General features: G+C 45.5%; 1 long non-coding RNA gene across 1 annotated transcript; it reads left to right on the forward strand.

Moving 5' to 3' along the window:
• Positions 1 to 5,700: 5,700 nt before the first annotated feature.
• Positions 5,701 to 9,299, forward strand: Gm35249. The gene is made up of 3 exons (XR_378549.3): positions 5,701 to 6,795; positions 7,216 to 7,344; positions 9,105 to 9,299. It is a non-coding gene; the product is annotated as a predicted gene, 35249 (long non-coding RNA).
• Positions 9,300 to 10,920: the final 1,621 nt, after the last annotated feature.

A 10,920-nucleotide genomic window follows, 5' to 3' on the forward strand; every position in this document is an offset into this window, starting at 1 on the left:
CAGCTGAAGGGAGGGCACAGGTGTCTCTCCTTAGAACATACTCCTTCCAGGACACCCCCAGATGAAGTTCAGCTCAAGCCGGAGCACTTGCCAGCTCCCCAACGCCAGCTCACTTTCTCAACCCCTGAGCAAAGGAAGCTAGCCCTCCACCTGCCTACCTCTGGGCTGCGCTCTGCAATCTTCTGTCAGGTTCCTTCTTCCGCTTACTTTGGGTTCCCATAAAGGCAGCCCAGAGACAAGACCTTGGGTGCAGGGGGCACTTATCTAGAAGGTAACCTCAAGAAGCATAGGGGAGGAGGTGGGAGAGCAGAAAGGAGATGTGGGTTGAATTAGAATCCACAAAAAGAAATATCAGCTCCTACCCTCATTGGTGTTACCTGGGAGTATCAGTTTAGAAACAGGGCCTCTGCAGGAGAGAACAGTGAAGAGCTTTTCCTATAATTAACTTTTAAGTTAATGCCCCGTGATTAAGGGTAGTCCCTTATATGACACAACTAGACTGCAGATTCCTCTATGTTATCCAGACTGATCTCAAATGGTCTCAAGTAATCCTCCTGACTCTGCCTCCCTAGCTCCTACGAATATAAGCCACTGTCCCTGGAGTCCATCTAAGAAGCAGTGACAGTCTACCACATAAAGGTGCAGACACAAAGAGAGGAGATATAAAGAGAGGGCAGAGGTCGGTCAGATCTTATAAAGAGAGGGCAGAGGTCGGTCAGATCGGTACAACCGTAAATCAAGAGACATTGCACTTCCCACCAACCACCAGAAGCTGACAGTGAGAGCATGGCTCTGCCCACACACTGAACTGTGAGAGAATAAGTCTTTGTTGCTCTGAGCCCCACAGTGTGCAGGCTTTGTTATAACAGCCCTAGCATATCTATATTTATTTGTTGGTTGGTTGGTTATATGCTATATATTATATATTACTATAGTATATATTATTGTATATTACATATTATTGCTATATATGTTATATGTGTATTATAACTATATATTATCATATTGTTATGATTTATACATATCTAAAACAATATATAGAATTTATATATATTACATATTCTATTTGTATTATATATTTTATAATCTAATATGGTTATATATAATATTTAAAATAATAAATGCATAGTCTTTATTTGAGTGTGTATATGCACATATACACATATCTATCCCAATGGTCTATTTCTCTGACTGGAATTTTAATGACAAATGTCACCTCTTAAGCCATACAACATCTGTATAAGCTGCATTAATTACTTTTCTGCTGCTGTGATAAAACGAAATGACCAAAGTAACTTAAAGAAGAAAGAATTATTTTGGCTTATGGTTACAGAGGCATAAGGGAACCATGGCAAAAAGGCAGCCGGCATGGCGACAGGAACTGGTTGTTGAGAGCTCCCGTTCTGAGCCATGAGCACAAGGCAGAGAGAGTGCCCTGCAAGTGGTGTGAGCCTTTCACTCTCAAAGCCCGCCCCTCAGTGAGAAACTTCCTCTAGGAAGGCTAAACTACCTAAATCTTGCCAGAGCTGCCAACTGGGGAAGTGTTTAAATGGCCAAGACTATGGGAACATTTCTCATTGAAACTAATCACATGTGTCTTGGAAAAGGCCAAGACCCTGTCCCATTCAAGAAGCTGAAGATGCCTCTCTGCCTTTCTCTCAGCCAGGAAAACTGATATTTGATAAAGGATCTGCCACTCTGATGCACGCAGGATCCTGTGACAGAGACTAGGCCTGTGTGAAGGCCAGGTGGGGAAAACTAGGGACAGCAAAACTATCCATATATCAGTTCTAGGAGCTTCTGGGGCTGAGTACAGCAGCAGTGTCCAATGCCACGTGAAGCCAATCCTACCCGTGAGGTGCCAGTACCCACTGGACACCCCAGTGTGTCTCCCTGGGTCCTGCAGCGACTTTGAACAGTCTTGCTGCAGAACCTTCAAAGCTAGCTATCAAATCCATTCTGGGATCCTGAGAACTGGCCGACTTTTCTCTAATGCAGTTCTGTTTTGCTTTAATGAACAGAATTAACCTCAACTGCTTGCAGCTCCGCTCCTTGATGTCATGCGATCCTGAGCACACAGCACTTTATACTTTGCTTGCAGCCCCTCTGGTTCTAGGATTGAGTTAGGAGACTTTAGAGTAGGTCCTGACCAGACCCGAGCTTGCCCCATTCCAGGCAGGGTATGGACACTGCTGTCCATGGTTTGAGATGTAGGTTTGGGTGGTCGGTCACACCTGGCTTGGGATGCTAACTGGTCTCTACAGCTCTGCCCTTGGGTGAGTCATTGCAGTAGAGTATATAAATTACTCTTCTCATTACTACAACAGAATACATGACGTAGAGAGTGTGTCATATAAGACATAGACTGTCGCGTCCGCTCTCGACCAGCAAGAACGACACGACCACCAGTCCTTCTAACAGCAGTTTATTCAGTCTTCATCTTTCTTCTTGTTTATATCTCCCCCGAACCCTGGGCCTCTCACTCTTATATACTCTCAGTTCCCATCCACTCACAGCAGGCCACGTCACCTCACCAGGTACGCAGCTTCAGCTAATCAGGGCAGCAGGGGCATATCTCCACCAAAATGGATTTGCCAGTATCCTGGTACACCTGCGCAGCTCTGATGATGGTTGTGGCTTATATTCAGGTGAGGAAGTCAGGTGCAAGTCATACGATTTAGGTGCAGTCCCTGGCGCCTTTGGGACTGCCGCCACACACACCCGCTCCTCACAATAGACAGAGCATTTATATATGTAAATAAGTCTTTTTTTAGTGGGTTTTCCTACTTAATTAACCTCATTTATAAAATCCCTCACAATTATGCCCAGAGGTTTCCATCCACAGGATTCTGGATTGTGTCAAGTTGACAGTATTAACCATCACACTTGACCCCTCTGAACTTTATCTATAAATCACCCATGGTGACCCAGCATGTCTTTTTTTGGGTCAAATTCACTTGTGACTTACTTTTTTTTTTTTTTTCAAGACAGGGTTTCTCTGTGTAGCCCTAGCTGTCCTGGAACTCACTCTGTAGACCAGGCTGGCCTCAAACTCAGAAATCCACCTGCCTCTGCCTCCCGAGTGCTGGGATTAAAGGCGTGCGCCACCACACCCAGCTCTCTTGTCACTTTTTGAGAGATGGGCACAAGTCTCCAGGGAGCTCTTCAGAGTTTTCTCAGGTTCTTTCTAGACAGAAATAACTATCTAGGGCTGGTGATATGACTCAGCAAGTAAAAGCACTTGCCACCAAGCCCGACAACCTGAGTTTGATCCCAGGACACACTTGGTGGAAGAAAAAAGGAATTCCTCAAAGTTAACCTCTGACTTTTATACACACACACACACACACACACACACACACACACACACATACACACACACTGTTTCTTGAGTTTTTTGATCTTAGCCATCCTGACAGATATAAGATGAAATCTTAGAGTAATTTTGATTTGCATTTTCCTGATGGCTAAGGATGTTGAACATTTCTTTGCTTCTCCACCATTAGGGATTTCTCTGTTGAGAATTCTCTATTTGGATCCGTACCCCATGTTTTAATTAGACTTTTTGGTTTGTTGAAATCTAGTTTCTTGGGTCCTTTATATTTATTGGATGTGTGTGTGTGTGTGTGTGTGTGTGTGTGTGTGTGTATCCACAGATAGATAGCTCTATAGATATAGCTATATGTACCTATATAACTACATATAGACATATAGACATAGACATGGATATATAGAGAGAGATAGAGATAGAGGTAGAGATAGAGACAGAGACAGAAACAGAGACAGAGCTATGTCTTTGGATATATTTTGGATGTAGGGTTGGTGAAGATCTTTCCCAATTCTGTAGGCTGGTGTTTTGTCCTTTAGATGATATCTTTGGCCTTACAGAAGCCTTTTAATTTCATTAGGTCCCATTTATTAATTGTCGACCTTAGTGCCTGCAACACTGGTGTTCTGTTCTGTAGGTTCTTTCCTGTGCCAATGTGTTCAAGATAATTCTCTCTTCTCTTAGGTTTACTGAATGTTGTTTGATGTTAAGGTCTTTGATCCACTTGGAATTGAGGATTTTTTTTTCTTTTTCCTTTTTAATTGTTAAGAGTGTCTGTTCAGGCTGGTTTTGCTAGCAGGGCTGAAGTACATTCCATGTTAGGCAGCTGTGTTGGCCATGGCATGAGGAATGCCTCTTGGGATGGTGAAGAGGACAAAGGACATGGGTCTCCGTCTTCCAAATGCCAGCTAGGAAATGGGATTCAGACAACAGTACTTAGCTCCTGGATCCCTCTGGGTCTGAAATGTAACCTACTGCTGATCTCTTCTGTTATAGGAGCCAATCAGTCTTCTCTTCATCTGAAGCTGGTTGAAATTAGAGTTTTTCATCTCGATGAAGTCTCTGGGTAGGATTAAATGAGAAAGCTCAGAGAATGTGCTGAGCACAGATCTCAAGACGGCCTGCGGAATCGTCTTTTACAGGATACTTAAGGATACCCAGCAGCCTGCCAGGACTGAATCCCACCCAGCCTTAGAAGCTTAGGTTCGGTCTGGAGCGCTGACCACACACAATTTTTTATTCTGCTTAACATTGTGCTGTGGAAATTTTCCCTTGTCATCAATAGTCTTTAAAAGCCTGATTTGTAATGTGTAATAAATCCGAAATGAGGCTTTTCCATTTTAAAAATTGCCATCCTCAGATCATTGGACATCAAAATTCTTTTCTATTTTCCACTTTGTAAGTTAGACCAGAAAAGCATGTTTGCACCCAAACCCCTGACTGCACCACAGATTGTTTGCCTGGGATGGGTTTCTACTTGTGGAATGGCTGACGGCGGACATTTGGAGCTCCTGAAACCCATTGCGATGTTCAGCTTTCAACTGGTATGTCCTTTCGCTGCCCCATTCCTCTGTTAACAGATTCTCGTGGGCAGAAATTCTTCCACTGCCACCATTAATTCAGTGCCGTGGGCCGAGAGCTGTGTGGTACACCATCTATGTGCCTTTCATTGTTTTTACCACCAATCACACAGGTGGGATAATTCCCCAACTTTGGAGATGAAGAAATGACCTCAAATTAGGTTTACGGCTTCGACAGGCAACAGAGGTAAAAAAAAAAAAAAAAAAGCCTGAGGCGAGATGTGCTTAGAGCTGCCTGGTGGGAACTTCTACTGTTCTGCATGAAATCCATAAAGAAAGAGGAATCACCGGCCAACAAGTTGACTCCAGAGGTGAGTACACGGGCCTGATGATCAAATTTGGAGACCCTTACCCCCATTTCCATAAGGAGTATCTTGAGAGATGTCCTCTGGCTTCTGCTTATGTGTCATGCACACACATGTCTGCACACACACACAAAACTAAATAAGTGTCTAAATAAGTGTCATTTAAGAAGAGAAAAGGAGCTACCCACATGGTTTCTGTCCGATGACCTAAATTTGATTTTAGGGAATCACATAATGGGTCCAACAAGTTGTCCCATGACTTCCACCTGAATGTCCCCCCAATAAAATAAATAAAGGTAATTTTAAATATTTTTAATTTTAAAAATGAAAAGGAGCAATTGTTTCTTACTGGGAATCCTACCTCAAAATAATTCCCCCAGTCAATGCCTGGATACATCCCTTTGTGATGCCTTCAGATATCATACTGGAAGCACAGTCTGTTATTTGGGGTACAGATCATAAAGGTATACCTTATGAAAATCAGGGCTTGTTGCACCTAGGATCCTTTCTAAGCAAAGTGCAGTTTCCTGTTGAGGTCAAGTCTCATGTAGAGCAAGAAGCCCCATGAGCACTGCATGGGGCACTACGTTGTCACTGGGCGATGACTGACTGTTGCCTCCAGAGGCCCTCCTTGGTGAGGTCAAGGAAAGAGGAGCCACTAAGCAGGCCAGTCACTAAACCCACCTCAGGACTGCAGGAGAGGGAAAGGGGCCACTGGGCAATTGGTAACTATAGGAATGGGACCAATACACAAACCTCAGATCAAGACATTGGATCTACAGCCACGGGGTGGGTCTGGAAATTTAGGGACATGGATTACTATGTCTTAGCATATAGGAACTCCACTTGCTTCATCCCTAAGCAGATCTTCCATCTGTATATTTTGACCACATCTTATGCACTGATGTCCCAGGTCTACCCTCCAGCCGTCTCCAGGCATCAATCTGCCAGAGCCTCCCTTTCCCCACCCTACTGATACCTAACACTTAGCCTATAAACAACAGGACAGTAGTCCAGGTATGCCCAAAGCCAGTGGTGTGGATTCTAGCGAGCCTCTGAGGTGGGGGAAAGAGGCCAAATAGCATGGCCCAGTGATCTTTAACAAATGGAATCCCCCTGCCTTATCTGGTTATGATGTCAGTGTGATTGTGACAGACTGTGACCATGACGACAGTGTGATCATGATGAGAGTGTGATCCTGATGGCAGTGTGATCATGATGAGAGTGTGACCTTTGGCAGTGTGGTCATGACTACAGTGTAACCATGACTAAAGTGAGATCATGGCAACAGTGTGATCTAGGGTCTTTTCCCTTCTGATCCATGGAGACACTGGGTTTCCAGAATTCATCTCACCCTCCTTGACTCTTGTCTTCTCTTGAAGATAATGTTAACAAAATTATCATATCATTTCCTCCCAAACTACAGCATGCAAGCCTGACAGTGAGGTAAGGATGGAGTTTAGGATTTTCAGAACGCTTGTCATTTCCCAGCAGTTATTGCTTTGGGATTTGGGACATAAGAACTACTTGCTACCAACCAGACTACTTTCTGCAATCAGGGGCACAGAAGTCAAGGTGTATGGTAAGTCTCCATCTTACCATATATTCTCATGTCAGTTTAAGACAAAATCATGTGGAATCTTAAGGACTGGGGTTTCCCTCTCTGCCCTCCACCCTCTACCCCTTAACTCATGTGATATTACAGTCTTGAACTTAAATATAAAACAACTTTTCTAAAATTCTGCTTCAAAGAGCTGGTGAGTGTTTACCCAACCCCTAGGCATAGCTCCTCAGGCAGAGGGGTGGCGTTCCCAACCCCTAGAAGCCAGACTAAAATTTCTCTCATGCATGCAAACTTCCTAGAAAGGCTTTGGAAAGTGGAGGCCCAGGCCTTCTCCATCATGGCACATGCATGGGTTGATGCATCAGTCTTTAGCCACCAACCCCTTTTCTTCCTCAACTATTCTCCTGAATCAAGAAAATGTTCCTTTGCTCCCTGGAGATCCACAGCTTCCTGAGGGCTTGAGGTTGAGATGTGGAGAAGATTGTGGCCACACCCCTTCCCTATTGTATTTTTTCTCCAAGTGATGGGACAGCGCACAAAAGTAGAAGAGAATGGCCTCATGAGATGGTAGGTTCCTGGAAGGGCTAGACCCTGCCTTGTCATCTTTTTATAGACAGTATTGAGATGTCCCCCGTTGGGTAGAACTTCATGCCATGTACATAAGCTGCCACAGAGCCACAGGTCCTTCACATCCTCCCACACAGAAAAAAAACTCTCCTACCAAATGCCCTCTGCTTTCAAAATCGCCTGTAAAACATCTCTCCTAGCCAGACCACTGTCTCTCTTTCATGGCCCATGGCATTCTGGAATTAAGAGAGGGAGGGGATTCTGCATACTATACCCACCCTCATAGACACCATTACCCTGGGAGGCCTTAGACCACCAGGAATACTGCAGCACTGGCTGGTAGAGGAGGTGACTTGAGCCCATGGATAGTCAACCTGTGACAGGCCTTCGCGCTCCACAAGAGGCTTCTTTTCCTCCAGTTTCAATCATGTGTGTGTGTGTGTGTGTGTGTGTGTGTGTGTGTGTTACACACACTTGTGTGGAAATCAGAAAACAACTTGTAAACATCAGTTCTCTCCTATCATGTGAATCCCAAGGTACAAACCCACATTGGCAGGCAGCAGGAGCCTTTACCCACTGGTCGGTCCTTTTCCTCCAGTTTTGAAGATAGCACTGCTCTACTCTAGTTCTAGAACCAGATTGGGGTCACCTTGGATCACTTCAGCAGTTCTCTTGAACTTGTAACCCGTGACAGCCAGGATCTAGGTGTGCACCCTTCTCCCAAAGGCACTGGCCTTCTAAGCCACTTCCAGTGACCACCTGAACCCAGGTTCATCCTGAAGGCATGCTGCCTTTGGCCACACCCCAGAGAGCCAACAGGCCCAGTTTCAGAAGCAGCTAAGAGGGAAAAGACAGCCCAGAGGAATTGTGCTGATGTCATCAGATATCCTCTCGGGCAGAAAAGGCTAATTTTCTCGTCTTCCTATTTTCCTATGTTCGATGTTTTTCAATGAACTTATATTACTTTTGTGATTAGGGGGAAACTATTTACAATCCAGCCTGGCTTTCCTACAGGCTGTGCTTGTGTACTTACAGAGGATCTACTTGGAAGGGTGGGGTAGTGGCAGAGAAAGCCCTGGCCAAGCTGAGGCCCATCATCCTATACCCAAGCAATGAAGCCCCTTCTCTGGGCCTTTCTGGGGTATGAAGCTTCAAAAGGTGCAGTCATCAATCTCTGCCCTACAGAACGCTGACTGTCAGCGTATTCCAGGGCGGGGAGTTGGCAGTAAGCATCCTTTATTCAGGACAATTTGACCAGAACAGTGAGGGGGCAGGGCTAAGCCCACTCAGCATCAAGACTCGGAGGTACTGTATGCACACTTCCCCAGCCTTTTCCAGGATATTGAGAAGCCTTACTTAGCAGACAGACTTTCAGAGGAAGAGGGGTTACTAAGAAGGCCTTACAGAGGCATGGCCTGCCCGTGGGCACCAGGAGAATCCAAGGCTAGGTTCTCTTCCAAGCTATCCAGACCTAAGCCAAAGCTTTAAAGGCCCTGCTCAACCACCTTGCTTTGAAATGTGGGGTGAACAGCAAGTAAGGAGTTTCTGTTTGAGTGACCAAATCGGGTCCCTTAGCTCAGGACAGACTCCAACAGCTGAGAAGCATGGAGTTCCCACCAAGGCTGGTGATCCGGTCCCCTCTGATTAACAGTTAATGTGTTGATTCAAATTGATTTGGTGATTGCAGGGAACAAAACAGAAATCTGTAATCCATATGTGTGCAAAGTTAACCATTTGTTGCCTGTGACTTTTTTTTTTAGCCAGGCAGCAGCCAAAGTGAACCACCACACAAGAAGACTGGGTATCTTGCCCCACCCCTGCCCGAGAGCATAGGCACGGCTGGGGCAGCTTCCTCAATTCCCCAGCCATCCTTCAACTGGCTCCACCCACTCTGAGGATCAGCAGAAGTGTGGGGCTGGAGAGATGGCTCAGTGGTTTAGAGCACTGACTGTTCTTCCAGAGGTCCTGAGTTCAATTCCCAGCAGCCACATGGTGGCTCACAACCGTCTATAATGGAGTCCAATGCACTCTTCTGGTGTGTCTGAAGACAGCTACCGTGTACTCATACAAATAAAAATAAATAGATCTTTTATTTTAAAAAAAACACAAAAACAAAAACAGAAGCATGTCTCAACTCACACCCTGCCTCTGGACACCCCCTTAGCCACTCATACTCTTAAAGCCGGCTACAAGACACTACTTAAAAGTCACCTCTGACCTCTGGCTCCCATGGGCTTGTCACCAGCTCTGCCCCATCTCCCTTCAGGCCCCACTTCTCAGAGTTTCCCTGTGTTTGTCTCTCCGAGGCACTGAGGTACCATCTGTCTTTCCTTGGCTTTCACCCTCTGGCCCCTGGCATGGTTCTAGCACTGTCAGCACCCTATAAATGCCAGTTGAATCCTAAATTGCTCATCAATTTGTGAAATTAACCCACCTCCACCTCTCGTGGCAGTTGTCTATAAATTAATTCACGATGCCTATGTGAGCAGGGACAGACACGGGAAGGAAATCGAGGCAGCCTTCCCCCCTCACCTTCCAGGGAGACCTTCCCCACACTCACTCTCTTCTTTTTCCTTCACATATGTATTTTGGGTGAATGAACTTCTGTGCTTGAATAAATATGCAGTTCTTCCTGTTGGAAGTGCAATAAATCACTGCAAACAAGAGGCACCCCGCACAGTGGAGATGGAATGGCTTTTGCCAGCACTATCAGAAGGAGGCAGTGACATCAATAATGCTGCCTGTCAGAGCAGAGGAAGGAAATCAAAGCCCTTCCTGGGAAGGATCCTATTTAATTGATGTATTCACAGGGGCATAGACTCTGATCGATGCAGCCTGGCAAGGACCAAGGAAAGGCCAAGGTGGGGTGTGGAGACTAGGTAGTGCCCAAACCACCCAGCCGCAAGCAGACAGCAAAACCTCCACTCTGCCCCGGCTTTTCCACCTCTTAGAATGTATAACTATTTTTTTCTTTTCTTTAAGATTTTTAAGATTTATTTTTATGTGTGTGAGCGTTTTGCCTGCATGCATGAAAGTGCACCATATGTATACAGTCCCTGTAGAGGCTAGAAGAGGGTGTGTGATTCCCTGGATCTGGAACTATGAATGGTTATGAGCCACCAGTGGGTTCTAGGGACCAATCTCAGGTCCTCAGGAAGAGCAGCAGGTACTCTTAACTGCTGAACCATCCGTCCTGCTCCATGGTTCTTGTTTTCCATTGCTATATCAAAATAGCTCAGGCTAGACATCTTACAAAGAAAAATGGTTTATGCAGCTCATAGTTTTAGAGGCTGAGGTCAAATATCAGAGGATGTCATCTGTTTAGCCTCTCGTGAGAGCCTCACAGAAGGCAGCCTAGCAATTGCAGGAGCTATGCAGGAGAACCCAGCTGGGCCGATAGGGTCATGGGCCAGACTCACCCATTTTATATTTAGTTCACTAGGGAACAATCATGGCATCACAAGAATCATATCAGCCCCTCCCAGTGATCTAACCACCACCCACTGGGCCCCCCTCAGTGCTACTACCACACTTGGGGCCAAGTTTCCATTCCACAAATCTGAGGCAAAGTATAGC

Source organism: Mus musculus, chromosome 7 (genome assembly GCF_000001635.26).
Source record: "Mus musculus strain C57BL/6J chromosome 7, GRCm38.p6 C57BL/6J".
Lineage (NCBI taxonomy): Eukaryota > Metazoa > Chordata > Mammalia > Rodentia > Muridae > Mus > Mus musculus.